Source organism: Maylandia zebra, linkage group LG14, assembly GCF_041146795.1.
Source record: "Maylandia zebra isolate NMK-2024a linkage group LG14, Mzebra_GT3a, whole genome shotgun sequence".
Classification (NCBI taxonomy): Eukaryota; Metazoa; Chordata; class Actinopteri; order Cichliformes; family Cichlidae; genus Maylandia; species Maylandia zebra.
The window spans coordinates 5265438-5293219 of record NC_135180.1 but is presented as its reverse complement, the minus strand read 5'-3'; the positions used below and the strand labels follow the sequence as shown (position 1 = coordinate 5293219).

The 27782-nt window shown below is 40.6% G+C and overlaps 1 protein-coding gene across 6 annotated transcripts in view; it reads left to right on the top strand.

Annotated features, from left to right (window-relative positions):
• Positions 1–1004: 1004 nt before the first annotated feature.
• The window catches only part of fat3a (FAT atypical cadherin 3a), a 178326-nt gene continuing 151548 nt past the window's right edge, over positions 1005–27782 (top strand). For all 6 annotated transcript variants that reach the window (XM_076892138.1, XM_014411446.3, XM_014411444.3 and 3 more), the window contains exon 1: positions 1005–1121. The gene's annotated coding sequence lies outside the window, so the exon portion shown is untranslated. The remainder of the gene's footprint in view (positions 1122–27782) is intronic.

The window sequence follows — 27782 nt, the reverse complement described above, 5'->3', positions numbered from 1 at the left end:
CTGCATCTGGAGCTTGTGAAGGACTTCTTAGTCATGCAGGACTCCTGTTCACTGCTAAACAGTTACAGCTTCACAGAAAGAACCTTAACCATCACTTCACTGTGTGAAGAAATGGCACATTTTTGCTAAATATGCAGAAATAAATGCACACTTATACAATTTATGGTAAAATGAGCTGCTTTGTATGTATGTTGAAGATGCCTCGTTCTAATGTTTTCTCTGAGGCTGCTGTGCCATTTGGCGCAAAAATGAATATAAAGTTTACAGCATATCTTGTCACTGGAAATTGTTTGCACTGTTTATATATTTATATTATTTACTGTAGGTATTGGTGAAAAAAGCTTTATGTTGTGAAAAACTGAAATTGGAAATTAGAATTATTATGCCTTATTTTGTTGATGTTTTTACATATATTCCTTTTGAAAATACTAAGATTTGTATATTTATTAATTTTTGTTTGTCTGATAGCATTTATTTAAAAAAATAAATTGGACATTTCAAACAGTTACTCACTACTTGAGTAGTCTTTTCACCAAGTACTTTTTTACTCTTACTTGAGTAACTTTTTTTGAGACTACTTTTCACTTTTACTTGAGTAATAATATTTTAAAGTAATGCTACTCTTACTTGAGTACAATTTTTGGATACTCGACCCACCTCTGCTGTCAGCCGAAAATAAAGAGACACCAAAATCAAGCATCTACGGAGGAAGGCAAGATGAACTTGTACCACAGTGATCTGAATGTTTCTACTGATGGAGGAATCCTGAAGTGTAAAGGCCTTCACTCTGCTCAGAATCAGCCAAATGCTGCAAAACGGGTTGCACATGGATAATAAACCAAAGCAAACTGCGAAAGCAAGCTGTTTAGTGACAGCTTTAGCTAAGCTGACTTGACTAAATGGAGCAAAGAATTGGTTAAATCTGTGCATCTCCGGCAGGTTGCGCTCTGCCCGTGCATCTCTGCACACGCCCCGGCCTCGTCGTGAGCGCGCGGCTCGCGGAGCAGCATCAGCAGAGCGGGGGCGCGGATCAGATCGAAGCGGACATTCTGCAGTCATTGTTGGAGGATCGTGCGGAGTTGGACGGACTTTCGTACCGAGGTCTTCTGTAGCGTGGCCGGGTGAGCTCCGCGGGAAACCGCATGTAGCTTAGGGGCTGGTGGGGGGCAAAGGTGCGAAGTGAATGCGGGGGACGGCTCTGGAGAGCCGGTAGTGCATTTTCTTTTCTCCTTACTGAAAACAGGGATGGTGAAGGTGAGATGAGCTCTAGCTGCTGCTTTCGCCGTGTTACAGCGCAGTAGGTGCGCGCTACCTCACGGTATGGAGGGAAAACGGTGGTCGGCGGGCTCCGACCATTAGTGGTCCAGTCTCCGCTGCAGCCGCCATGACTGAACCGCTGTGTAGCTGTCTTTGCTCCACCGGGACTAGCCCAGCTGTGTGGTACTGGTCATGCAACTTTAGCACACACACACACACACACACACACACACACACACACACACACACACACACACACACAAAGCAGGCCTCCGTCGCACCTTTATGTGAATGATTTCTGTAATGCTGTCGCCTACAGCAGCGCTCATATCGCCGGAGCTGCAGTGCTCTGGGAGTGGAACGAAGATGATAAAAATAATCGTCGTGTTTCATGATACTGGACGCGCTCGGGAGAAATCCTCGGATGCTTCTTGTGATGTGATGCGATGCAGACGTGCTCTAGTTTCGAGGTTAACATGTGTGTTGCTGCAGACATACAGATGGAAGCAACAACTGGGACTGGTTTTAAGTGTCCCGTGGGCATTGAGGGGAGGTGTGTGAAGAGAAGCTATGTCATCAAGGTTACTAGCGGCCAGTAAGGCCGATCTTAAGGGTGGAGCTGCATTAATGAAAAAGTCTGTAGCTTGCGTGTGCGCTTTTCACCATGTGCACTGGCAGGGGCGGATCTAAAGAAATTTTGCTAGGGCGGCATGGACATCAAATGGGGTGGCAAAATCAAAACCTTTTTTAACCCCTACCCCCCCCCCCCCCCCCCCCCCCCCCCCACACACACACACACACACACACATACATATGTAGATATTACATATGGTTAAAATGAAGTATACATATTCAGTAAGTATACAGGTTTCATATAAATATAATCTAAACTTAATTTATTTTTTGTAGCCTGCATAATTAAACGTTTCAGTTACATGTGAATTTTAATTTTATGTACTGTATAGTAAATGGCCTGTAAATGGCCTGTATTTGTATAGCGCTTTTCTAGTCCCTAAGGACCCCAAAGCGCTTTACACAACCTGTCATCCACCCATTCACACACACATTCACACACTGGTGATGGCAAGCTACAATGTAGCCACAGCCACCCTGGGGCGCACTGACAGAGGCGAGGTGATATGTAAAAATTTTCCAACTGACAATCGTCAGTCCAATAACCAACAATAGGGGATATATTTGTGCAGACTTTTTGATGGGCGAAGCAATATAATCATGCACGGACTGATTTGCGCAATTACAATGTATAAGTTTTGTTTGGAGGGAATATTTTGCCTTCTTTTCTTGTTTGTTTCAGTATTAATATAGCTACTTTTGGGATTATTTATTTATTTATTTGAGATGCACCAAAGACTTAACAGTAGACTTAACAATACGGCAGAGAATCTGTTTTTTTTTTTTTTTTAATGTTCGCTGGAAGAGGCATTTTGATTTTTAAGTAACTGTTTGTAGAGCAGGGCGATATGGCCAAAAATATTTATCACGATATATATTTGAAAATTTGCAATAACGATATAACTGACGATATAATTGATGCGAGACAAAATACAACTCCACAACATTACTAGCGCAAAAAGACAACCTTCCATTTATTTTCACTTAAACAAGAAACTGGTTTTTATGTACATTAAAGCTTTATAAAAATATAACAGTGCAAATGCAAATTCCTTGCTGAAAGTTTAACCAAAAGGCATTTCCAGTAGAAATGGGCTGACATATCCTGAGCATAACCATGTATAATATCCACTGAAGTTAAAAAGAGGTGCAGTACGTATTTTTCGGACCATAAGGTGCACGGGATTATAAGGCACATTAAGCGAAACAAAGCAGTCAGATAAATCAAACTTTATTAAACTCATTCTTCTTGCTTCCTCCACTTCTGTACCATTGATTCATTAATGTTGAATTCTCTGGCAGCTGCTCTATTCCCATGTTGTTGCAGTATATTAATGACTAACCTCGTATTGTGGATGGATTATCTCAGTTGTTCTCCTGACTGAAGTTTGGTCCGTTTACAGCATCCTGCCATGCGATTGCATTTGTCTCTAACCATGAGGAACCTTAACGTTAACTTTTATAAGTGGAAAAGTGTTAGTGTTCGTCCTCCAGCTTCACTGTTTATGTTATGCTAACATAGCTGTGTCGCAAGCGATCACGTAGCACATCATTATATACCAGCTAGCCCAACTTCAGTAACCCTACAAACGTCACTGCTGTTTAGTTTCCTGTCTTCATTTGTGTTGGAAGTGATAACAGAGCTGTACGTTTTAATTTTTTCAGAAATCTCTCAGTCAGAACATGCAATATCATGCTTAGGTAACTCGCGAAACTAGCGAGCTAACTTCCGCTAGCTTCCTGCTAACTTCTAACTCCGTTAAATGTAATAAATTTTGTTTTCATGGATGCCTGGAAGTTAAACTTCATAGTTACACCTGGTAAAGCAGTAATGCTGATCGTTTTATTAAAGATGAAAGAATTTAGACAGTTTTTAACTCTCAGTGATGCTGCAGTGTTCGTTTGACCTGAAGTATACTGAGTTTAGGACCCAGATTACTCCCACATTTAAGAGCATCTTAGTCCGACAAATACGACAATAACGACGGCCGCTTGCATGTTCTGCAAAAAAATGTGCTTTGTCGTGTATCTGACTGACAAACACCAAACCAGTTCCACATCACTGAAGTTGCACCATTTTTACAAACCAATTCTGGTTCATCTGTTTCACTCAACAATTGGCCATGTGCGTATGAAAACAAAGGCACTGCGCATGCGCGTTTTACTCATATTCTATCGCGATATTTCATTTTCCTATCGTTGCCTAACATTATACTGGTACTACCGTGAATGGTATAATATGGCCCAGCCCTAACTGTTTGTTTAATTTTGTATTTGTTGTTTGGTTGAGTGTGTAAGACAAACACCGGAGCTGCCTGTAAACACGGTTATAGTGGAAAAAAGAAGCCAATTTCTCTTTGTTTCCCTCCCCACCATTGTGGGTTTAAAAAAAAGAAGAAGAAAGAAATAAAATGTTTGTTTTTTTCTGAACTAACTTTCTTTCTTTCTGTTATGAGTTTCAGTAAATGAGTCGCTGCATTTTGGTGCACTCTGAGGAGGGTGCATTTGTTCACAGCTGGAAGAGTGTGCTGTTGAAACAGCGGTATTATTTTTTCTGTTGACTGCTTCTGTAAGCTTCAACCAACATTATTAGCAAACGTACTCATGGGGAAATGATAAATAAATGAATCGCTCTTGTAAAAATGATGGGTATAGGCTCACCCTATTGTCAATAGTCAATATATTCGTCTAATCGCCCAACTTTACTGTATAGCCTGTATAATAAATAAATATGTAGCCTAATAAGTATAAAATCCAGAAAGCTACACAATTGAGGTGGTTCATTCACAAACACAAGTCTAAGTTTTTTGTTAGAAAAAAATAAAATTGTTACATGCTTACACTTAAACAAACCTATATGGAAAAGATATATATAAATCTTATAAAGTTTGTATCTGTCTTGTGTGAAACTTGTATGAAAAGCATACAAGAGTGAAAACAGATATAAGATCCCTTGAAAAATTATATAATGAAACTTGTATGTTCTGGATACTTACTAAAACAATGTATGAAAGTAATGAGAAAGTGGCCACTTTCATGAGTAAATCATATAAGTTTTTACTATTTCTTTTCCATATGGGAAATGTCAGAAATTCTGCACTGTCATGAAAAATTTAAACCTAAGTTTTTCATGCTTTGTTGAATTAAACCAGAGATTCCCAAAGTGTGGGGCCCGCCCCCCGGGGCAAAAAAAAAGCAACAAAAAAAAACACGCTTGGAGACTGATGGCATAGTGGACAGGTTTTTGATGGGGCTCCCAGACAAATGCAAAGCAGGAGATGAAGCATCGCCAAATATGTTTCCAAACCAACTTCCTTCCAAGCCAAAGACTAGAAAATATGGTGAAGCATGTCTTCCCTTTGGCTTCACCTGCACAAGTGCCAAGGGAGGTCTCCCCTGCAGAATTGGTTTTCCCTGCATCGGGAGCAGCGCTGGGCTCTCCAAATCACGGACAGACAGTATCCCACATTCTTGATTTTTAGTTCACAAACACTTCTTGTAATGACTAACTTACTCCTGACATTTTGGAGATGTTAGCTCTTTATACAGTAAAGTTACAGTGGGATACAGGGGGCATTATTCTTGTAAAACAAAGGGGGGCCTAGCAAAAAAAGTTAACCCACTTAGTTCCAGATTATAATTGGCCATATTTGACTGCTTTTGATTTTACATTTATATTTCACCTTTAAATGTTTTTTTTTTTGCCTTGTGTGGTATCATTGTTTTCAGCACAATCTTATGTCTGCATGTACAGTTATTTTTTCATTTCATTGTTTTTTTGGGGGTTTTTTTTGTACAACCATTAAAAAAAACTACTAAAACTAAAATGAGAGAACAATCAGCTGTCATAATAAGATGTCCCACAAATTATTTTTGCCAGTAAAAAAAAAAAAAAAAAGTTTGTCCGCCACAAGGCAGGGGAGAACACCACAGGGATAAACCCTGCAGGCCTGACAACAGGCGTATGATTCCTCCGGTTTTCCACCTGGAGACATTGTTCAGTGGAGATGGTGTCTTCCTTTGTGACGTTCATTAGTACCCTTACTGACACAAAGCAAAACAACAATCACACAACACACTAGCTATGCACTCCACCCTAAACGTTACACATCTCTTTCTCTCTCTCGCCCGCTGGATCTCGCTGCCGTCACTCCCAAATTTTTCACATCATTCCGAAACAATAAAATCCCACATGATGCCACTTTTTTTTATTTGTCGACATGATACATTTTTCCACCAATAGCAATGAGGTGCCTTTTTTTTCTCTACTGTTTAGTATTCAGAAAAAGCATTGCATATATATATATATTAGGGAGAGAGAAAGACTGCTATGTCAGCTTAAATCGGTCATGTGCGTATCTGCACACATCTGCTACTGTGTGTGTGTATGCCAGAAAGATGGAGAGAGTATGAAGGTGCTTCCTCCTCCTCTCACCTTTCATCAGGTAGACAACACCAGCTAGGCATCCACTGTTAATTGGCTCTGCCCTGCCAGAGTCCGTGCAGCTCCTTTTCCACTCCTCCTTTCCCAACAGTTCCTCCCTTCATCATCACCTCTTATCATACTAAACAATTCCTTCTTTACACCCTTGTCCTTTACCTGTTATGCAAGGTCTAATTGGAATACAGTAGCTGCTTTAGACTGCAGTGTGGCAGGTTTAATTATAGCTTTTTGTACATACTAAAAGATATCATCTTGTATGAGATATTTCTCATATTTTATTTGTAGATTTGGTTATTAAGTTTGTGGGAGTGATGCAACTATAAGCCTTTTTGTCTAAACTTTGTCCCATGTGAGTGAATTACTCAGAGTAAACACTAACAGAAAACTGCAATTCAATATTCATATTTAGGACACAAAATACTTAGATTTATGCTGTGGAATGTAACATGATGAGTTCTTCTTTTGAAACGCTTTTTTTTTGGTTTTGTTTTGTTTTTCTATGTGTGCTACAACTTGCCTTGAGGCAACAGTTGCTAAGATTTGGCCCCATTTATAAATTGAATTAAATTGAAAAAAAAAACCCCATACTATATGTATGTTTGAACAACCATGTCTTATACTTACAGAGAATGGTAGGAATAATTTCCTGAAGCACTTTTTATGGTTGAGTCAGTCTGAGGAAGGAGCTCTGCTGCCTCAGAACTGTCTTGTGTAGGAGGTGTCATGAGTTGTCCATGATACAGAGGAAACACAAGTGAACTGAGCTGGAGATGTTTTGTTGTGCCTCTGAGTGGTAATTATCGTGTGTGATGTGGGATTTAAAAATTTAGAGATTTGCCTTTAAAGATGGCAGAAATGTTTAGATTACCTTCGTTTTCCAGGTACTTTTGATGATAATGTGGCATGTGCATATTTCATTACCTAAACCTAAACTTGTTAGATTGGTGCTGATTTAGAGCTGCATCATTTTTGCAATCAAGTGAAACAGGTTTGTAGTCATATTTATTAACAATTCAGCCTCATGACTAACATTTTCCTTTCACAATAAAGCCTAGCAGCTCTGAGCAATTTCTGACAGTGTAACATTGCTGGATGAGGCTGGGCTTCCGATGTTAGACGGGATTTTTTTTTTAGCAGTATACTGATAGATGTTCCAGCCTTGACGTTGTTTCTGTGTTCTTGTGGCTGCATATCAGGACACGGGCTGCATTGCTGCAGATAATATGTGAGAGCACTTTGCAGAGCACTGTAGGACTGGCTGCAGTGGCTGATCCTCCCCACTGAGCACACTGACCTCCACATGGAAGAAAGAGAGGAGGGGGAGGAGAAGATGCAGCTATTCTCTCTATTCTTTTTGTTCTCCTTCTCTCCAAGTGCCTTGCTCCACAGGCTGGCTGCTTGGAAATGGCATTGCTGCAACCCCTCCTCCTTCTTCACTCTCCCCCTGCTTTTCCTGCATCTCTGGGGTCCCAAGAGCTTTGTGAGCGTCTGTTTGAGCCAAATGCCAGCACTCTGCATGCCCTCTCCCCCCTTCCTTCATCTTCCTGCGTGTGTATGAGAGGGAGAGAGTTGGGGGATTTCTTTGGATGCCTTCTTTATCCATGATGGGGGTTGCCTGTTGCTGTGTTCTAGTGCTTCATCCCCAGCGTTTGTGCAATTGGCGTGTGAGTAAGAGAATGTTATTGTTCACAGTTTCACCATAAGCTCTTTTCACACATGTACTGCAGCTCTACTGCATCCCAGTCCTTTGTCTATGACACTGTGCTTAGCACCACAAATTAGTTTAAAAAAAAAAACAAAAACGAATTTTTTTCCCCATGATCTGATGGGATGCTTACATTTAAACATACACTTCAAATAAACTGAAACATCAAGGAAATCGAGCTAAAAAGTTGGTAATCTATGTACCATCAATATATCTTAACTCAACAACCAGCTGACATATCCTTTGAAACCTGACAGCTAAATTGCCTAGATGTGAGGCTTGTGAGGCTTTCACTGTGAACATATCAGAAATTTTACATCTAAATGTAGGGATGGGTATTGATAAGATTTTCACGATTCCGATTCCATTTTCCATAAATTATTCTGTAGCAATTGTAGGCAGGGACATTACTGGATATTCTTGTGTAAACAAGAATATCCAGTAATGTCCCTGCCTACAATTAAACACATTCACTTACTGAAAATCGGGGGCACCTGCTGTGGCAAATCGGGGGCACCTGCTGTGCAAGCCTTTTACCACAAACTTAGTCACTGCTCGGTGACATTCGTCTATCCTGCCTGAAAGGAGACGCTACCGGTAGACTGCAGCGAGAACTGCCAGCATCTGAGGCAGCCAGACTCTGTCTCTCTCATCATGGTCACCTAAATGCACAGTAATAGCAGGTAGGGCTGCTCAATTAATCGAATTTTAATCACGATTACGATCTGGAATTTCAACGATCATTAAAAATGACTGAGCCGATTATTAGCCCCTCCCTCATTTATCCGCGACACCTTAAAGGCCGGTCCGTGAAAATATTGTCGGGCATAAACCGTCCGTGGCGCAAAAAAGGTTGGAGACCGCTGATTAAGAGGACCCGAGGGAAGCTCGGAAAGCTAAGCAGAAGTTATTTGGAGAGGAGAGTGACTGCTGTTGGTTGAAAAGAGAGGTAAAAAAACTTCAGTGGTGTTGCACACTATTTTATATTATTTTTTAAAGTCATTGTTAACCCTTTAAAGCCGGTCAGAGCAGCACGCTCTGTGTTGTGTAACTATTTTTAAATCCCTGTAGAACCTGAACCGTGTAAGCTAGCGCAATAATTTGTTTTGCATATGAAACCGGAGGAGTTGTACTTACATCTGATGCCATCAGCTTGTCCTCGGTCACGGTTTCCTTCCACATAAAGCTTTGCAAAAATTGCATAAAAAGCGCTTGCAGGAACAAAACCATAATATTCCAGAAACAGGCTTTGCCGATTCGATCAGCTGTCTCCAACCTTTTTTGCGCCAGGACCAGTTTATAAGGTGTCGCGGATAAATGAGGGAGGGGCTAATAATCGGCTCAGTCATTTTTAATGATCGTTGAAAGCCCAGATCGTAATCGTGATTAAAATTCGATTAATTGAGCAGCCCTACTGCCAGGTAAATGACGCTCCGCAACGTGGTGACGTCATTCGGGGCGACTGGAATCGATAAGGGAATCGTTTGCAAAAATGGCAAACAATTCCAAGGAATTGAAACAGTGGGAACCGGTTCTCAACAAGAACCGGGTTTCGATACCCATCCCTATCTAAATGTGTGCGTTTAGTCTAGTAAATAGGTGTCAAACTCTGGCCCGCGGGCCAAATTTGGCCCGCAAAGCCATACCAAGTTACTATTAGAGCTGGCCTACTGGTATTATACAGCTAATATATATATATATAGTTTAGTATTAAGCTTTGCTTGTTCCATATTCAGTTTTTCAGCAAAACTTGTTTGAGTCCATAAGAAAAGATTCATTCTTATATCTGGAGGAAGATTTTTTATTAAATATTAACGTTAGCCCGCGACTTTGTTCCAGTTTTGAATTTTGGCCCACTGTGTATTTGAGTTTGACACCCCTGGTCTAGTATTTGCTTTTTTTAATGCCACGCATATCTAGATGCACCTTGACTGGCTTCAGGTCCTGCCTGTAGCAGTTGCCACACACACCGCAAGCTGGATGCAAAGCCTCCTCATTCATGGCAATTGTGAAACTTACTTCTCAGGACATTAGCTGTATTACCATTATTTATCCACCTTTCTGCTTAATAACCACTTGCTGAATTTCTGTTGCTAGAAATCAGATGAATATGGGCAATTAAATGGTTGTCCGTTTTTTTGAATTTATCATTTCAGTAGAAAGTAAATGCCAGTTCAATTCACTGATGCCCACTAAGCTAGCAACTCTATGGCAGACGTACGTTACTAAGATATGAAATGCATTCTTCTTGCTTCCTCCACTTTTGTACCATTGATTCATTAATGTTGAATTCTCTTGCTGCTGCTCTATTCCCATGTCATACTGCATGACCGATAGAATTTGAAATCTGCTTCATGAGCATGTCTCTTAACAGGTGCCATTTTTGGGTCCTTATACACACGCAATACGGTAATATTATGTTGAAGCACGGTACGTATTAATCTGCAAGGCTCCTGACTATGGTAGCTGTAATGCTCCAACAGTCCGTCAAGCGGTGTGGCTTCATTGCTTACCGAAGTCATACTAAAACATTTTGACAGATTTTTGAGTGCTGTGTAACATAAATCTGTTCACGTTCAGTAAGCACAAATAGAATTCATACATAAGGCACACTTTTGAGGAAATGAAAGGATTTTAAGTGCACCTTATAGTCCGAAAAATACGGTACTGAAAACGTTCTTGTGCTTAAAGTGCTTCGCTGAACTGAAATTTAAACTTAAAATATCTCAAGATATATAAAATAAAAAGAAAGTCAAAATTAAAAGTGCCTCAAAGGCTTTGAACTGAACATCTCAATATCTGATTGGTTTAGACCACAATATGGGCATAATGGCTCCCAGGGCTCAAAAAATTTCAAAATCCCTGGTACCCCTTCGGGCAGGCACTCTTCAGTTTTTGGTAGCCGAAAATAAATTTAAGTAGCCCGAATTTTAAAAAAACAAACAAACAAAAAAAAAGGACAATTTTTTGATTGATGTTTTGTTTCCTTTACAGTATTATTAAGTATAATATTGTAAAGGAAACAAAACAGCAATCAAAAAATAGTTAAAACACAAATTACAAAAACTGTATAAAAATTACAATCATCAACTCAAATATTTGGTTCTAATTGAACAGAAATTTATATGAACTTGTTAGAACTGTGTAGAACATGAATCAGTCTGTGTCAGATCCTGAATTTGAAATTTCCACTGAAATCACGGGTAAGAGGTAAGTGGAACCAAGATCTAGGACATTTGCTTTTTGAAGTTTGCAAAGACTGCTAAATATTGCCAATGGTAGTTCACTCTTTGTAACATAGTATGCTGTTCTAAACAGCTTTTTCAGGACTTCTTGTTGTGCTTGGTTTATTTTTAGTATGTTTTTTGCAATTGGTGTTTGTTCTAGGAAAGATACTGCAGACTGAGCAATAACGCACTTTTGCATTTCTCATGGGTTCTGATGAGGGGTCTTTCTTAAAATTACTGGTCCCAATAACAAAGGCGCTTGTCAACTCAGAAATCGAGGGAAACTCAACACACCCGGCAGAACATTAAATGTTATTATGTTATTTAGCTTACTATATTCCAACCACAGAAATTCTTTTGACCATGAAACCAAAAAAGCTGCGCTTTGTTTTTGCCTCATAGTCTGATTTGTCATAACTTTTCCATTTTGTGGTAGGCTTTTCTTTGACTGTCCCTTCTTCACCCTGACCTGTCTTATTTGGCTCTGCAGAACTAAAATTCCTGCGTAAATCCATCTGCATTTACACACGTACTTACATAACGGTCAGCGATTCTCTGAGCAATTAACCTCTATGACATGTTTAAGCTTGCTGCGGGAGATTTCACTTGTCATGTTTGAATAGTAAGCTAACGATTGATAAGACTATGCCAGAGGAATTAGTGCGCAATTAATCTGTCATTCACCAATCAGTACTGCTGATCTCTATACACAGTTCGTGCGATCGCAAAGTGAAAGTGAAAGCAAAAAACAAGCCCAAATTCAAACGCCATTTCAAATGTCACATATTGACAGTGGTTCATCGATGCCAATGACATAATTACCCAGCTACATTTGCGAAAGAATGCAAAAGCATTGACATATATTTTTCCTTCCTACGATAGCTTGATGGGCAGGACTGAGATGGATTTTTGTAGCCCGACTGGAAAAATCGCTAGCCCGACGTCCCGGGCGATTTTGTGAGCCCTGGTGTCTGTTGTTAACCACACAGAGATTTTAAGAATTGCAGTCTTTTTTGTTTGTTTGTTTGTTTTTTCACTCGAATGGCTGGTCGCAGCGGTGCAGCCTAGGATCTGTTTTGGCGGAACATTGGCAGAATATGCAGGTGTCACCATGCACTATTGGATTATTGTGGGGAAGCCTTCCTTCGTCATTTCCCTTTTCTGCCAACTGTGCAGAGACACTTGCATGACACAGAAATCAATCGAACAGCAGCAGCACGGAGTCGGTGCTGCGGCGCTTCAGCAGCACAGTTAGGCCATGATAGGGCATAATGTTGTCTGCTGTTGGCCACACATAGACTTTCAGAGTTGCATAGACTTTCTTTCTTTCACTCGAACGGCTGGTCGCACTGGTGCGACCTAGGATTTTTTTTAGTCGCACCATTGAGAAATTAGGTCGTATTTGGGACCAAATTGGGGAGTTAGTCAGTAGGGGAACAATTGTAATGGTTGTAATGGCTCAATGTGGGGAAAAGTATCATAACTCATAATAATTTCTATTTAGAGCCCCAGGAGATTTTCGTAGTGTACAGGTTGTGATCAGTTGATCTGCTGCTGTTTGTGGATTTCAGAATTTAACAAGATGTAAGGGGGTGTTTAATGAGTTCTCCTGCCTGATTTTCATCCTCAACACTGACAGTACACTGTGTATGTCTTTATATTAGACAGTACACAGCAAATCCAGCATGTCCAAATTAACACTGTCAGATTTGATTTCAACACCATTAAAGTGTCTATATGGGTCCACACCAGAGAGTGTTAATTTAACTCTTTTTGGAGAGTTGGTACGTTAACTGTCTGGAGTTGATAATTTAACACTTACTAATGCTAACTAGGTGTTAAGAGTTTATATATTAACTCTCAAACAATATTTTAGTTTAACTACGTAAGAGTTATCTTCTAATTAATTCTAAAAAGCGGGAATTTTACTGTTCTGAACTTTTAGAAATTTCTTTTGGAAATAAACATTTACTAAAAAGACGCAATGTTTTTTTTTTAAATAAACATTTATTCTGAACTGTGCACCACAATTTCAAAACATTTTCTTAAAGATGTAACAGTGTACATGTTCTCACTTTCATTAGAATTTTGTTTATCAAAAGGTCTGACATAGATGAGCTGGTAAATGCAAATAACTGCATTCTCATCACTTATTTCTTCAATACAATATGCATGTCCTTCATTCATCCCTTTGTGGAACTTCAACGCACTTCTGCTCTCCCCCATATTCCATCTTCACAAGCATATCCTATGTGGAGATTGAATAAAAATTAGTTGACACTAATTAATGGCACAAATAATCCAGTAAACAATTGCAGCACAGTAAAAAAAAAGAAATCCTTTTTGAGCCATTACTTGTGTAAAGTATTTTCCCAAAAGACAAGGACACAGGCAGCAGGTAATACTGAACTAAATGTAAAACCTCAACCTTTTTCATTTTTACCTAAACCGTGTGCACAAAACTCTGGAGGGATCTAAATCCTAATGTAGAACCCAGTGAGGACATCTGCTACTGCTGTTTGCTCGTTTTTTTTTATTTTTTTTATGGGAGTTCATTTTCAGGCTTCAAATAGCACCATTATACCAACATTTCACATTCTAGACATTGTTTTAGGTGTATTTGACCAAAAATGTGACTGAAAATTCACATGCAAGCTTTTTTTCAAGGCTGTGGTATTTGCCTGCAAACAATACCTTTCAGCTAGCTAAAACAGAATATTATGCTATCACCGAGCAACATGGCTAATGCCTTTCACACAGCTTTGTCTCAACTCCAAAGAGCCACAGAAGTAAAAGCTAATAATAATAATAATTGAAACAATCTTTGAAAAAATGACTTACCAAGCATTGCAAACAACTCAAATATGTAGAGCAAAATGTTCTGAAACGGCTTCACTTCAGCTTCGATTGGAGCCTATGGTGCTGGGGGCGGAGTCTGTAAATTTACTCTATTGGTGTCATAGCCCCTGTAGGAGTTCAGAGTTAAGAGGTCAAGAGTTAATGTTTCCATTGTAACACCTCCAGATTTGACATAGAAACACTCATTTTTAACACTCGATTTTAACTACTATCATTTTACACCTCAGAGTTACATTAAAAGAATGTGACTCTACTTAGAGTAAAATTAACTCTACTTTTGCAAGAAGACTACTAACACCAAAACATTTAACACTTTTGAATTTGCTTTGTACAGTGGTCCCCGCCATAACGTGGCTCACCTTTCGCAGTCTCGCTCTTTCGCAGATTTTTTTTGTGCAATTTTCCTTGGTTTTTTTTTGTTTGTTTTTTTATAGCGCATTGTGTTCTGTGTCTTGATTGGCTGTAGACCACAGTACAGAGTGCGTTCAGCTTGTCAAATTTACTTAAATATTCAATCGCTCGCTAGCAATGTGACTCTGAAGTTCTTAGTTTTTAATAGGGATGTGCGGATCAATACTGAAATATCAATTCCTCTGATACCAGTCATTTATGTTCTAGAATCGATTCTCACATTAAAATATCAATACTTTAGTAATTTAGGCTAAATTTGTAGTTTATCATTAACAGGAACACAGTGGAAAGAACTTATTTCATTCGGATTGTCTACATTGGAAGGAACTACTCTCTCTTCTGCCTTTCATAGTCATGTGCGAAATACAGCTGTATAAATGTGTCGCAGCCCCTTGGCGTGCACACTCACAACAATGGCTGAGCGTAATTGGAGTTATGTGTGGACGTATTTTACATCCACAAACAGCTGAGACGTGGTTTGCGATACATGTGGCAAGAAAGTGAGGTGTTGTGGCACCACCACAAATTTGTCAAACACCTCAGAGTAAATCGTATTACAGAATATGACGAGTGTATGTTGAGGCGAACTGAAGAGGAGTGGACAGGGACAGGTGCTGCTAGGGCGAGACAGACGTCTCTCACGGAGTCCTTTAGTGCTGCAGGCAGGCAAGGTGTTCAAATAGTGCACAATTCAGCTTTTTTATTTCTATATGATGAATTCTGTATTATTAAGTGATAAGAACAAGTAATCATTATGACGCTATAATTTGAGATACAATAAATAAAATACGTTTTTATACAAAGTATCGGCATCGGATCAGTATCGTAGATGCCACCCTGAATTTTACTTGGTATCGGATCTTTATTGCCTAAAGAAGGGCATCAAAAAAGCCAAACACCATTACAAAAAGAAGGTAGAAGAACACTTCTCCAACTCCAACCCCCGACGCATGTGGCAAGGACTCCAGACCATTACAGACTACAGGACCACCAAACCCTCCCCCGCATCCTCTGATGTCTCCTTCCTCAATGAGCTCAACAACTTTTATGCTCGTTTTGAGCGAGGGAATCCCACAACCGTAACTGAAGCAGACGTGACGCCAGACCACCAACCTCTGACTCTCTCCCCCACCGATGTAGGAGCGGTGCTGAGCAGGATCAATGTCCACAAGGCTGCAGGTCCTGATGGCATCCCCGGGCGTGTTCTCAGAGCATGTTCTGGGGAGCTTGCAGGAGTGCTCACAGACATATTCAATCTGTCCTTGGCCCACGCTGTGGTACCGGCCTGCTTCAAATCCACCTCCATCGTCCCGATACCCAAAAACTCCAACCCATCTTGCCTCAATGACTACCGCCCAGTAGCACTCACCCCCGTCATCACTAAGTGCTTAGAGCAGCTGGTCCTAGCACACTTCAAATCCTGTCTCCCCCCCACCCTGGAACCCCACCAATTCAGAACAGGAGCACAGAGGATGCAGTCTCCATCGAACTGCACTCTGTCCTCTCACACCTAGACAACAACAACACCTACGCCAGAATGCTGTTTATAGACTTCAGTTCAGCATTCAATACAATCCACCCCTCACAACTCATCAGGAAACTGACAGACCTGGGCATCAGTTCCCTCATCTGCAAATGGTTACTGGACTTCCTGACCAACCGCCCCCAACATGTCCGGCTGGATAACCACTGCTCATCTACCATCACAATGAACCCCGGTGTACCACAAGGCTGTGTGATGAGCCCTTTCCTCTACTCCCTCTTCACCCACGACTGCAGACCTGCTGATGGTTCCAACACCATCATTAAGTTTTCAGATGACACCACGGTGATTGGCCTCATCAGGGACAACGATGAGGCCGCCTACAGGGAGGAGTTGGATTGTCTGGCTGAGTGGTGCGACAGAAACAACCTGCTGCTTAACACCGAGAAGACCAAGGAGCTCATCGTGGACTACAGGAGGAATGCTGACCCACATCCACCCATCCACATTAAGGGGACGGCTGTGGAGCGTGTGAGCAGCTTCAAGTTCCTGGGAGTCCACATCCCCGAGGATCTCACCTGGACGACCAACTGCTCCAAGCTGGTCAGGAAGGCTCACCAGCGCCTCTTCTTCTTGAGGACTCTGAGGAAGAACCACCTGTCCTCAGACATCCTGGTGAACTTCTATCGTTGCACCATCGAGAGCATCCTGACCAACTGTATAACAGTCTGGTACGAGAACTGCTCTGCCTCGGACCGGAAGGCGTTGCAGAGGGTCGTGAAAACTGCCCAGCGCATCACCGGAGCACCACTTCCTGCCATGAAAGACATCTACAGGAAGCGGTGTCTGAAAAGGGCTGGGAAAATCATCAAAGACCCCAGTCACCCATCACATGGACTCTTCACCCTCCTGCCCTCTGGGAGGCGCTACAGGAGCCTCCGGACTAAGACCACCAGGTACCGGAACAGCTTCTTCCCCACAGCCGTCAGACTCCTGAACTCTGCCTCCTGACATCTGACCCACGTTAACACATGGACTGAACATACACACACCCACAATGGACAACTGTACCCTCAAACACACAATAATAACATGGACTGAACCACCACTCACAACCACTAGCACTTTATATAGCCTCTGTAGGAATTATATCTCACTTATCTTAACTGCACTACTGTATAGCTCTGTGTAAATAGTCATTCTGTACATTTGATAATTTTTAATCCTACAACTGTTTACAACTTGCATAGTTCCCATTTCTGTATAACTGCATATCTCAGATTTCTTTAAAGTTATTTATTTCATATTCTGTATAGTTTTTAATATTTATATCCTGTTCATAGCCTGTACATACAGTAAAGCGCTATATAAATACAGGCCATTTACCAGGCCATTTACATAGCTTGTACTCACTACAGCCTGTACATACTTATAGTTATAGAATATTCACAACATACTTCATATCGTGTACATTATAACATACCATAATAGACCCATTTCTGTAATATACTCACATATCTATATTATTGCTAATATATATTGTAATATATCTACTGTATATCACTAAAGCACTTCTGGATGGATGCAAACTGCATTTCGTTGCCCTGTACCTGTGCATGTGCAATGACAATAAAGTTGAATTCTATTCTATTCTATCGAATAGGAAATCAGTGGTATCGCACATCACTAGTTTTTAAGTTGAATCCCCAACAAACACAACAATGTCGACGAAACGTTTTGCACCGTTGTACCTTTGGTTTCATTCTATAATACTGGACTTATTTTTCTACGAAGGCTTGAACGTGAAAGTGTTTAAACAAGAGAAAAGTGTGAAAATCTTCTGGCCTGTCTGAGAAAAGTGTATAAAGTGTGTAGTGAGGGGTTTTACAGCCTTAAAACATCTGTAATAATTGTTGGCTGCAGTTGGCTATTTCACCTATCGCGGGTTATTTTTAGAACGTAACTACGATGACAAACGAGGGACCACTCTATACAGTTTGTATGAAGGTGGAATTCATTCAATGGATCTAAGCATTATCAGCTAAAAATCATATGAATCTCTGTTACAATTGATGTAACCTCTGACCTTGAAACCACAGCCACTGCACTAGTCACACACAATCTAACCTGTTTATCCTGCATTAACCTGCAGAGTATTTTTATGCAGCCTTTAAATAAAGATCCGTAATCTAAGTGATCTAAGCGAACTGAGTTAGTTTACCTCAGTTTATTTTGCAGCATGTTTCACAATATGAAAAGACATAATGTCACACGTACAGACCTAATATCTAATTTAGAAACATGAGGAGTTACATTTAAGCTTTAAACGTCCAGTTTATCAAATACCACTGAGCAGTCCTTACCTTTAAATCTAACCGCTCGTCTTGCTCTCCGTCTTTCTTATCTTTCTCTATCTCTGAGTGAAGTTAGCTCTCTTTCTTTTCTTTCCCTGTAAAATACAGCAGCTGGGCCAACACATTGTGTGACAAACTGCGCACAAAATTTGGCACACATCTCTTTTTATGCAGCATCCTCTGGTGATTAACACATGAACAGGATTACCATTTATGCCTTACTGTTTAGGCTAAAATTGGTGTAATGTTTGGAAGCTCACAGTGAAAAAACAATAACTTAACCCAAATGCGTTAAAGTAAAAGTAACAAGCTCATTGTGAAAATGTAGGAGTAGAAAGTACAGGTCACGGTGGTTAGCACTGTTGCCGCACAGTTGTTGTTTACAGTGGGGCAAAAAAGTATTTAGTCAGCCACCGATTGTGCAAGTTCCCCCACCTAAAATGATGACAGAGGTCAGTAATTTGCACCAGAGGTACACTTCAACTGTGAGAGACAGAATGTGAAAAAAAAAATTCATGAATCCACATGGTAGGATTTGTAAAGAATTTATTCGTAAATCAGGGTGGAAAATAAGTATTTGGTCAATAACAAAAATACAACTCAATACTTTGTAACATAACCTTTGTTGGCAATAACAGAGGTCAAACGTTTACTATAGGTCTTTACCAGGTTTGCACACACAGTAGCTGGTATTTTGGCCCATTCCTCCATGCAGATCTTCTCGAGAGCAGTGATGTTTTGGGGCTGTCGCCGAGCAACACAGACTTTCAACTCCCGCCACAGATTTTCTATGGGGTTGAGGTCTGGAGACTGGCTAGGCCACTCCAGGACTTTCAAATGCTTCTTACGGAGCCACGTCTGGCACTGCGGGATTTGATTCCCTGCCGTTGTAGTGTGTTACTGATGGTGACCTTTGTTACTTTGGTCCCAGCTCTCTGCAGGTCATTCACCAGGTCCCCCCGTGTGGTTCTGGGATCTTTGCTCACCGTTCTCATGATCATTTTGACCCCACGGGATGAGATCTTGCGTGGAGCCCCAGATCGAGGGAGATTATCAGTGGTCTTGTATGTCTTCCATTTTCCGATGATTGCTCCCACAGTTGATTTTTTCACACCAAGCTGCTTGCCTATTGTAGATTCACTCTTCCCAGTCTGGTGCAGGTCTACAATACTTTTCCTGGTGTCCTTCGAAAGCTCTTTGGTCTTGGCCATGGCGGAGTTTGGAGTCTGACTGTTTGAGGCTGTGGACAGGTGTCTTTTATACAGATGATGAGTTCAAACAGGTGCCATTCATACAGGTAACGAGTGGGGGACAGAAAAGCTTCTTACAGAAGACCTTACAGGTCTGTGAGACCCAGAGATTTTCCTTGTTTGAGGTGACCAAATACTTATTTTCCACCCTAATTTACGAATAAATTCTTTACAAATCCTACCATGTGAATTCATGGATTTTTTTTTCACATTCTGTCTCTCACAGTTGAAGTGTACCTCTGGTGCAAATTACTGACCTCTGTCATCATTTTAAGTGGGGGAACTTGCACAATCGGTGGCTGACTAAATACTTTTTTGCCCCACTGTATATGTTGTTGTTTCTGTGGCTGTGGCTGTATAAAGCTGCTGCTTTTTAAAAATCCAACACCAAGTTTTTAGATCCAGTTTTTACAAAAACTTAAATCAGAGTGAAAATTGTCTGTGGAAATTTTAAAAATATTGTTTTAATTAACCAGTGTGAGATACATGAATTTGCAAAAGTCTCTTTTTCTAATTGTAGCATTGTACTGAACATTCAGACTGCAGCTTTAGTGGGCACTGTCCGTTGATTCCACTTGTCTGCACTGGTCACATCTAATTAAAGCTAGTTCACTGAGTATCCTTACAACAGGCTGTTGTCAGGTTTGGTTGGTCTCTGCAGACATATATTGTTCCTGAGGGTAGAGCCTCTATCTTTTGTAACACCACTTTTCACTGTTTCAGTGTTACATTTTATCTCCACTAGACTGCATAGGAGCAATTTCAGGACTCTATTCTCCAGTTAAAATTGAAATAATATTATTTCTAACTATTAAATTCACAATTTTTTCCACCCAGGACCTTCAGTATTTAAATGCTGTTACAGTGGCATCAAATTATTGCATTACATATATTTTACCCTTCTGAGGATGGTTCTTTTGCTGTGGAAATAGTTAAATATTTGAAAAGAAATAATTAAATAAATACATAAAAAAATATTGAAAACCTTGGATACTGCTAAAGAACTTGACTCACCATTGACTGTTGGAGAAATCATTGTTGCCATGAGAATAAATCTCGCAGTTCGGGCAGATTCCCTGTTGAATTCTTTAAAAGAAATCCAGGACAAACTGTCCCCATTACTGCTTGTGGTATATAAGGAATCATTGCATCATGGCACTCTACCCTACTCTAATGCAAGCCTCAGTAGATCTCATCTTAAAAAAAAAGATAGGAGCTGCAAAGATTTGAATCCTTACAGACCTCTTCTTAATAAATGTGGATGCTAAGATCCTTGCTAAAGCTTTCCCACATTGTCTGCAAAATATTATACCAACTGTTGTTTCATAGGAGCAAACTGGATTTGTTAAGGGAAGGCAACGATTTAAAAAAAAAATCTATTTTCATTCACTACATCTGGTCATTACATACAAATACCCTTGTACTGGGCCACACTCAGAAGGTGTGGAGCATTATTAGGAGGATATTAAATTTTTTTTTTAAATTCTTTTTAAAATAAAAAAAACAGTTAAAATGGCACAACAAACACAATATGAAAACATTTTCACATGCACATCAACTGTTTCTGAGAAACTCTTAAACTAAACAGCATAATGGAATTTTAATATAATGGGTTAGGGTTATGTTAGCACTGCTCATAGTGATTTAAAAAAAAAATTGAACAGCAAGTAGCTTTTCTTGGGACTGAATAAGTGGGCAGTTGACCTAATTCTACTTCCTACTGTTGATGATTGGGCCCTTGATTAATATTTATTGAAGTGGCTTATGGACAGGGATTAAAATAGGCTGGAACAGCATTCCAGCACTTTCCGTTAATGAGCAATTAAACCAGAACAGAAGTGCGCATAAAGAGAGTATCAAAAAGGAAAGTCTTAAAGGTAGAGAGGGTGTCTCCCGAATCTAAACTGGGAGCTGGTTCCACAGAAGAGGCCCTGAAAGCTGAAGGTTTTGCCTCCCATACTACTGCTACTTTTAAACACTCTATTCGAGCGCTTGTATGTGAGGAGCAGGATTTTATATTCAATTCTGAGTTTCAAAGGGAAGCCAGTATAGGAGAAATATGCTTTCTCTTTCTAGTCCCCGTGAGTACTCTTGCTCTTATTGATCAACTGAAGGCTTTTCAGAGATTTTAGGACATCCTGATAATAACGAATTGCAATAGTCCAACCTGGTAGGAATAAATGTTAGGCAATGATAAGAAAATGAAATATTGCGATAGAATATGGGCAAAACTTGCATGCACAGTGCCTTTGTTTTCATACACACATGGCGGAAAAAGCATGGCGGCGACGGAGAATGAGAAGGGCGAAAGCGGATCGTTGAATGAAACAGATGAAACAGAATTGGTGCAAAAACTGTGCAACTTCAGTGGTGTGGAACTGATTTGGCTTTCGTCCGTCAGATACACACCAAAGCACATTTTCTGGTAGAGCATGCAAGCGGCTGTCGTTATTACCGAAACGATTTTATGTGGTACATGGCACTCAAAAATCCTTCAAAAAATGTTTTAGTACGATTTTGCTACGTCTAGCAGAGGCCCCACTCCGTGAGATCTTCAACGCACACCTCCGGCAGAGCTTCAACAGCATTCCGAGGGAGACTGGGGACATTGAGTCCGAATGGACCATGTTCAGCGTTTCCATTGCCGAAGCTGCTGCATTTAGCTGCGGCCGCAAGGTGGTTGGTGCCTGCCGTGGTGGTAATCCCCGAACCAAATGGTGGACACCAGAGGTGAAGGGAGCCACCAGGCTGAAGAAGGAGTCCTATCGGGCTTGGTTAACCTGTGGGACTCCGGAGGCAGCTGACAGGTATCGACAGGCCAAGCGGAATGCGGCTCGGGCAGTGGCTGAAGCAAAAACTCGGGTGTGGGAGGAGTTCGGAGAGGCCATGGAAAAAGACTTTCGGACTGCCTCGAAGAGATTCTGGCAAACCGTCAGGCGTCTCAGGAGGGGAAAGCGGTGCTCTACCTGCTGGCGGAAAATCACAACTGTGTGATCTCTACATAAGAATGGTAGGCTATCAGATGAGAGCTTGTAATTCAATTGAATTCTGTTCAATTTTATTTATACAGCACCAAAACACAACAGCAGTCGCCTCAAGGGGCTTTATATTGTACGGTAGATTGTACAATAATAGATACAGGGAACAACCCAACAATCATATGACCCCCTATGAGCAAGCACTTTGGTGACAGTGGGAAGGAAAAACTTCCTTTTAACAGGAAGAAACCTCCAGCAGAACCTGCTCAGGGAGGGGCGGCCATCTGCTGCTACCAGTTGGGGTGAGAGAAGGAAAACATGATAAAGACATGCTGTGGAAGAGAGACAGAGATTAACAACAGGTATGATTCAATGCAGAGATGTCTATTAACACATAGTGAGTGAGAAAGGTGACTGGAGAGGAAAAACTCAATGCATCATGGGAATCCCCCGGCAGCCTACATCTATTGCAGCACAACTAAGGGAGGATACGGGGTCACCTGGTCCAACCCTAACTATATGCTTTACCAAAAAGGAAAGTTTTAAGCCTAATCTTAAAATTAGAGATAGTGTCTGTCTCCCGAATCCAAACTGGAAGCTGGTTCCACAGACAAGGGGCCTGAAAACTGAAGGCTCTGCCTCCCATTCTACTTTTAAATACTCTAGGAACAACAAGTAAGTCTGCAGTGTGAGAGCGAAGTGCTCTAATAGGGTGATATGGTACTACAAGGTCATTAAGATAAGATGGGGCCTGATTATTTAAGACCTTGTATGTGAGGATCAGGATTTTGAATTCAATTCTAGATTTAACAGGAAGCCAATGAAGTGAAGCCAATAGAGGAGAAATATGCTCTCTCTTTCTAGTCCCTGTCAGTACTCTTGCTGCAGCATTTTGGATTAACTGAAGGCTTTTCAGGGCGTTTTTAGGACATCCTGATAACAATGAATTACAGTAGTCCAGCCTGGAAGTAATAAATGCATGAACTAGTTTTTCAGCGTCACTCTGAGACAGGATATTTCTAACTTTAGAGATGTTGCACAAATGGAAGAAAGCAGTCTTACATATTTGTTTAATATGTGCACTGAAGGACATGTCCTGGTCAAAAATGACTCCAAGGTTCCTCACATTGTTACTGGAGGCCAATGTAATGCCATCCAGAGTAAGTATCTGGTTAGAGACCATATTTCTAAGATTTTCAGGGCCAAGTACAATAACCTTAGTTTTATCTGAATTAAGAAGCAGAAAGTTAGCGGCCATCCAGGTCTTTATGTCTTTAAGACATTCCTGCAGTTTAACTAATTGGTGTGTGTGTTATCTGGCTTCATGAACAGATGGAGTTGGGTGTCCTCTGCATAGCAATGAAAATGTATACTGTATCTTCTTATGATACTGCCTAGGGGAAGCATGTATAATGTAAACAGAATTGGTCCTAGCACTGAACCCTGTGGAACACCATAATTGACCTTAGTGTGTGAAGAGGACTCTCCATTTACATGCACAAATTGGAGTCTATTAGATAGATATGATATGCAGTGCAGTACCTGTAATATCTACAGCGTGCTCTAATCGCGCTAATGGAATATTATGGTCACCGGTATCGAACGCTGCACTAAGGTCTACCAGGACAAGCACAGAGATGAGTCCACTGTCAGATGCCATAAGAACATTTGTAACCTTCACTAAAGCTGTTTCCATGCTGTGATGGGCTCTGAAACCTGACTGGAACTCTTCAAATAAGCCATTCCTCTTCAGATGATCTGTTAGCTGTTTGACAACTACTCTTTCAAGGATTTTTGATATGAAAGGAAGGTTGGAGATTGGTCTATAATTAGCTAAGACAGCTGGGTCCAGGGATGGCTTTTTAAGTAAAGGTTTAACTACTGCCGGCCTGAAGGCCTGTGGTACATAGCCGATTATTAGAGATAGGTTTAGCATTAATTAATGCCAGGACTTCTTTAAGCAGTTTTGTAGGAATGGGGTCTAAAAGACACATTGATGGTTTGGAGGAAGTAATTATTGAAGTTAACTCAGAAAGATCGATTGGAGAAAAAGAGTCTAAATTAATATCAATGGTACTGAAAGTAGCTGTAGATAATATTACATCTGTGGATGATTATTGGTAATTTTTTCTCTAATGATTAAAATTTTATTTGTGAAGAAGTTCATGAAGTCATTACTAGTTAACGTTAAAGGGATGGTTGGCTCAACAGTACTCTGACTTTTTGTCAGCCTGGCTACAGTGCTAAAGATAAACCTAGGGTTGTTCTTATTTTCTTCAATCAGTGATGAATAGTAAGATGTTCTGGCTTTGCGGAGGGCTTTCTTATAAAGCAACAAACTATTTCTCCAGGCTAAATGGATACAGATTAAATAGTAATGGACCAAGGACAGACTTTACGGAACCCCTGATTGAATTTTGATTTGTGCAGATCTAAAGCTGCTAACCGAAACATAAAAACTTCTACCCGTTAGAAATCTTGAAAGCCAGTCCAGAACCTAACCTGTTAAACCAACATGAAGCCTTTGAATTAGAATGTCATGGTCAACAGTATCAAAAGCAGCAGTAAGATAAAGAACTATAACTGAAACTCTGAGTCACTGTTGATCTTCATGACTTGACACCAGCTGTGAATATTTTATTTCCTCTCTTGGAAAACAGCTCCTGCAATTCATCTTCTTACATGTCTTCATGCTGCTGTCCCTGTCTGCCACAAAGTTCTAGGTTCATGTCTCGCTCTATTTTTGCAGCACTTCATGGACCAACCAAACCACACTCAATGTATTGGTCAGTCTTAACCAATTCCCCAAACTTGTCCATGCACTTAATGCAGACATATTATTGAAATTTGGGCTATAATGGTTGTATTGATGTATATCAACTTGAAATGCTCCCAAAACCGGCACTACAACATGTAAAAATATAATATAAGCTCTGGCGGACTTGGTTCTATGGTAGGTCTTAAAGGGTTAATAGTGGTTGAAGTGATTTTCTAAGTTGATTAATGAATTACTGATGCGCTCCAACCCACAGGTTAACTGCCTAAGGTAAGGTGGAAGAGGTTTAATTTACAGAATAAACACTAATATTAATGCAAGGTGTAATGCAATGCAAAAAACTAGTGTGGTTACTATTTTAGTGGTTTACTATTTCATTTCACTTTTTATCTGATATAATAAATTGTTCTCTTTGCAAGCATCATCTATGACACCTTGTTACTGACAGGTAAACTAACATAAGCATTATGGTACTAACATTAACATTAACAAGGTATCAATGTGACGCAGTAACTTAACTATGTAAAATGTACACATTCAGAGTTTACACCCAAGGTCTAGGTTCCTGGTGTTTTAAATGCTCATACATTGCTGTCATTGACCAAAATCTCTGCATTACAGTCTGCATTCAGCTTCATTTTATGCAAAATGCTCCCACACTTTTTGAGGTCTCTATCTCGTTTTTCTTCAATCTATTCTATTGTTCTTCACCCTCATGTTTTGCTGTTCGCATTTTGTTCTGTTTTTGGTTGTATTGAGTGCTGTCTTGGCAGACAATAGCGGTGATACCGACCCATAGCTTCCTCTAGTGCAGGGGTCGGCAGCCCTGGGCACGCGTGCCACAGCTGGCACGCGAAGGGTTAACTTATAGCACGACCATAGCTAGACTGGCCCGGTATGCCCGATGCCGGTGGTGATTTTTCGTTTTTATGAGCCGATGATTTTATTTTTTTGGTAACGGTATAAACAATGAAAGGTGGTGGATTGGCCAGATGATGGCCGATGTGTAAAAATAACTCAGTTGTTTGGTGGTGGCTATGCCGGAGCTTCCACAAAGGCCAGCAGGTGGATGAGGGAAAGTGGAGGCAGAAGGAGGAGAGACCCGAGGTGGTGGCTCTAATTAATAGAGTTGCCAACTGTCCCCTAAAAAAGGGATATCGTCTCGTATTCAGAGAAAATATTTCGTATTGAGGTGAAAATGAATGCAGTTTGTCCCGTACTTCAGCTACAATGAAAAAGACACAAAGCTGGAGTTATTCCGCGTCTTTACGCTGCAGCTGCCTCTTCTTCTCACCCCCTCCCTCTCCTGTTGCTACTTCAGTCATGAAACTGATCGATGATCAACTGATCGTCTTTTCTGCCGGAAGTCCCGTCTCTCTTGTTTGTTTATCTCCCACTTTGCGCCAGAAAGAGGAAACCAGCGGATGTCGCGCTAAACAACAGCAGCAGGTTTAAGCTTGATCAGCTGTTGTTAGAATTTATTTAATATTACTTTCTAGTATCAGCTGATGTTTGCTGGAGCCACAGCTGTAAAGCTGCTGGTCATGATATCGGTTTGGTTATCTGGTGAGAGGGAAACATGAAGATGAAACCAGGAGATGTCCTTACTGAATCATCAGAGCTGTGATGGAGAAACAGGTTTAACTTTTAGGTGACATGAATGAGTTGAAGGCAAGTTATGAACTGTTTCTGAGAGACAAATAACACCAGGATCCTTTTCTAAGTAGCTGACAGCTGGAAACTGTGCAGGGGCGGGTCTTGCAAAGCTTTGCCAGGGGTGCCAGGTAGGGCATTAACATGGAAAGGGGTGCACAAAGAAATACTTTTCTTTCTTATTCTCATTTAAAATGTCTAGCTTTTAATAAATAGTTATCTGAATCTTACAACCAAAGTTATGGCTAAGTTCATGGCTTTTCCTATAATACCAGGTGGGCAGGTCTCTAGTCAAAATGCCCAGGCTGTTTTTTTTCCCCAGTCCAGCCCTGGGCGTGACAAGCAGTGAATTAATTTGAGAAGGTGCATTAAAAAATAAATGGCCGAGCCAGCGGTGCATATCGAAAATTAGCTCGCATACACACATTAGTTGTGCTGCTTCTTAATGACGGTATCTTAGCTAACAACCCCAACTACCAGATTCAATTTGTAATTGGCTAAAAATAACTTAGCCTACCGGTGAGAGGGACGTTGCTAGCTGACAGTTTTCTCAAGCAATGTTGAAATTTCCACATTCCAACACTTCAAATGCTTCAGGAGCTGTCCGCTCAGCGCAGCATCAGCATCACAAAAATACATGGATACATCCGTAGACTCGAGACAGAATTCACAATGTGTTTTCAGGACTTTCAGGCGTATGGACCAATGTTTTCTTTTCTGATCAAACCAGAAAGCTTAAATGAGCAGCTGGA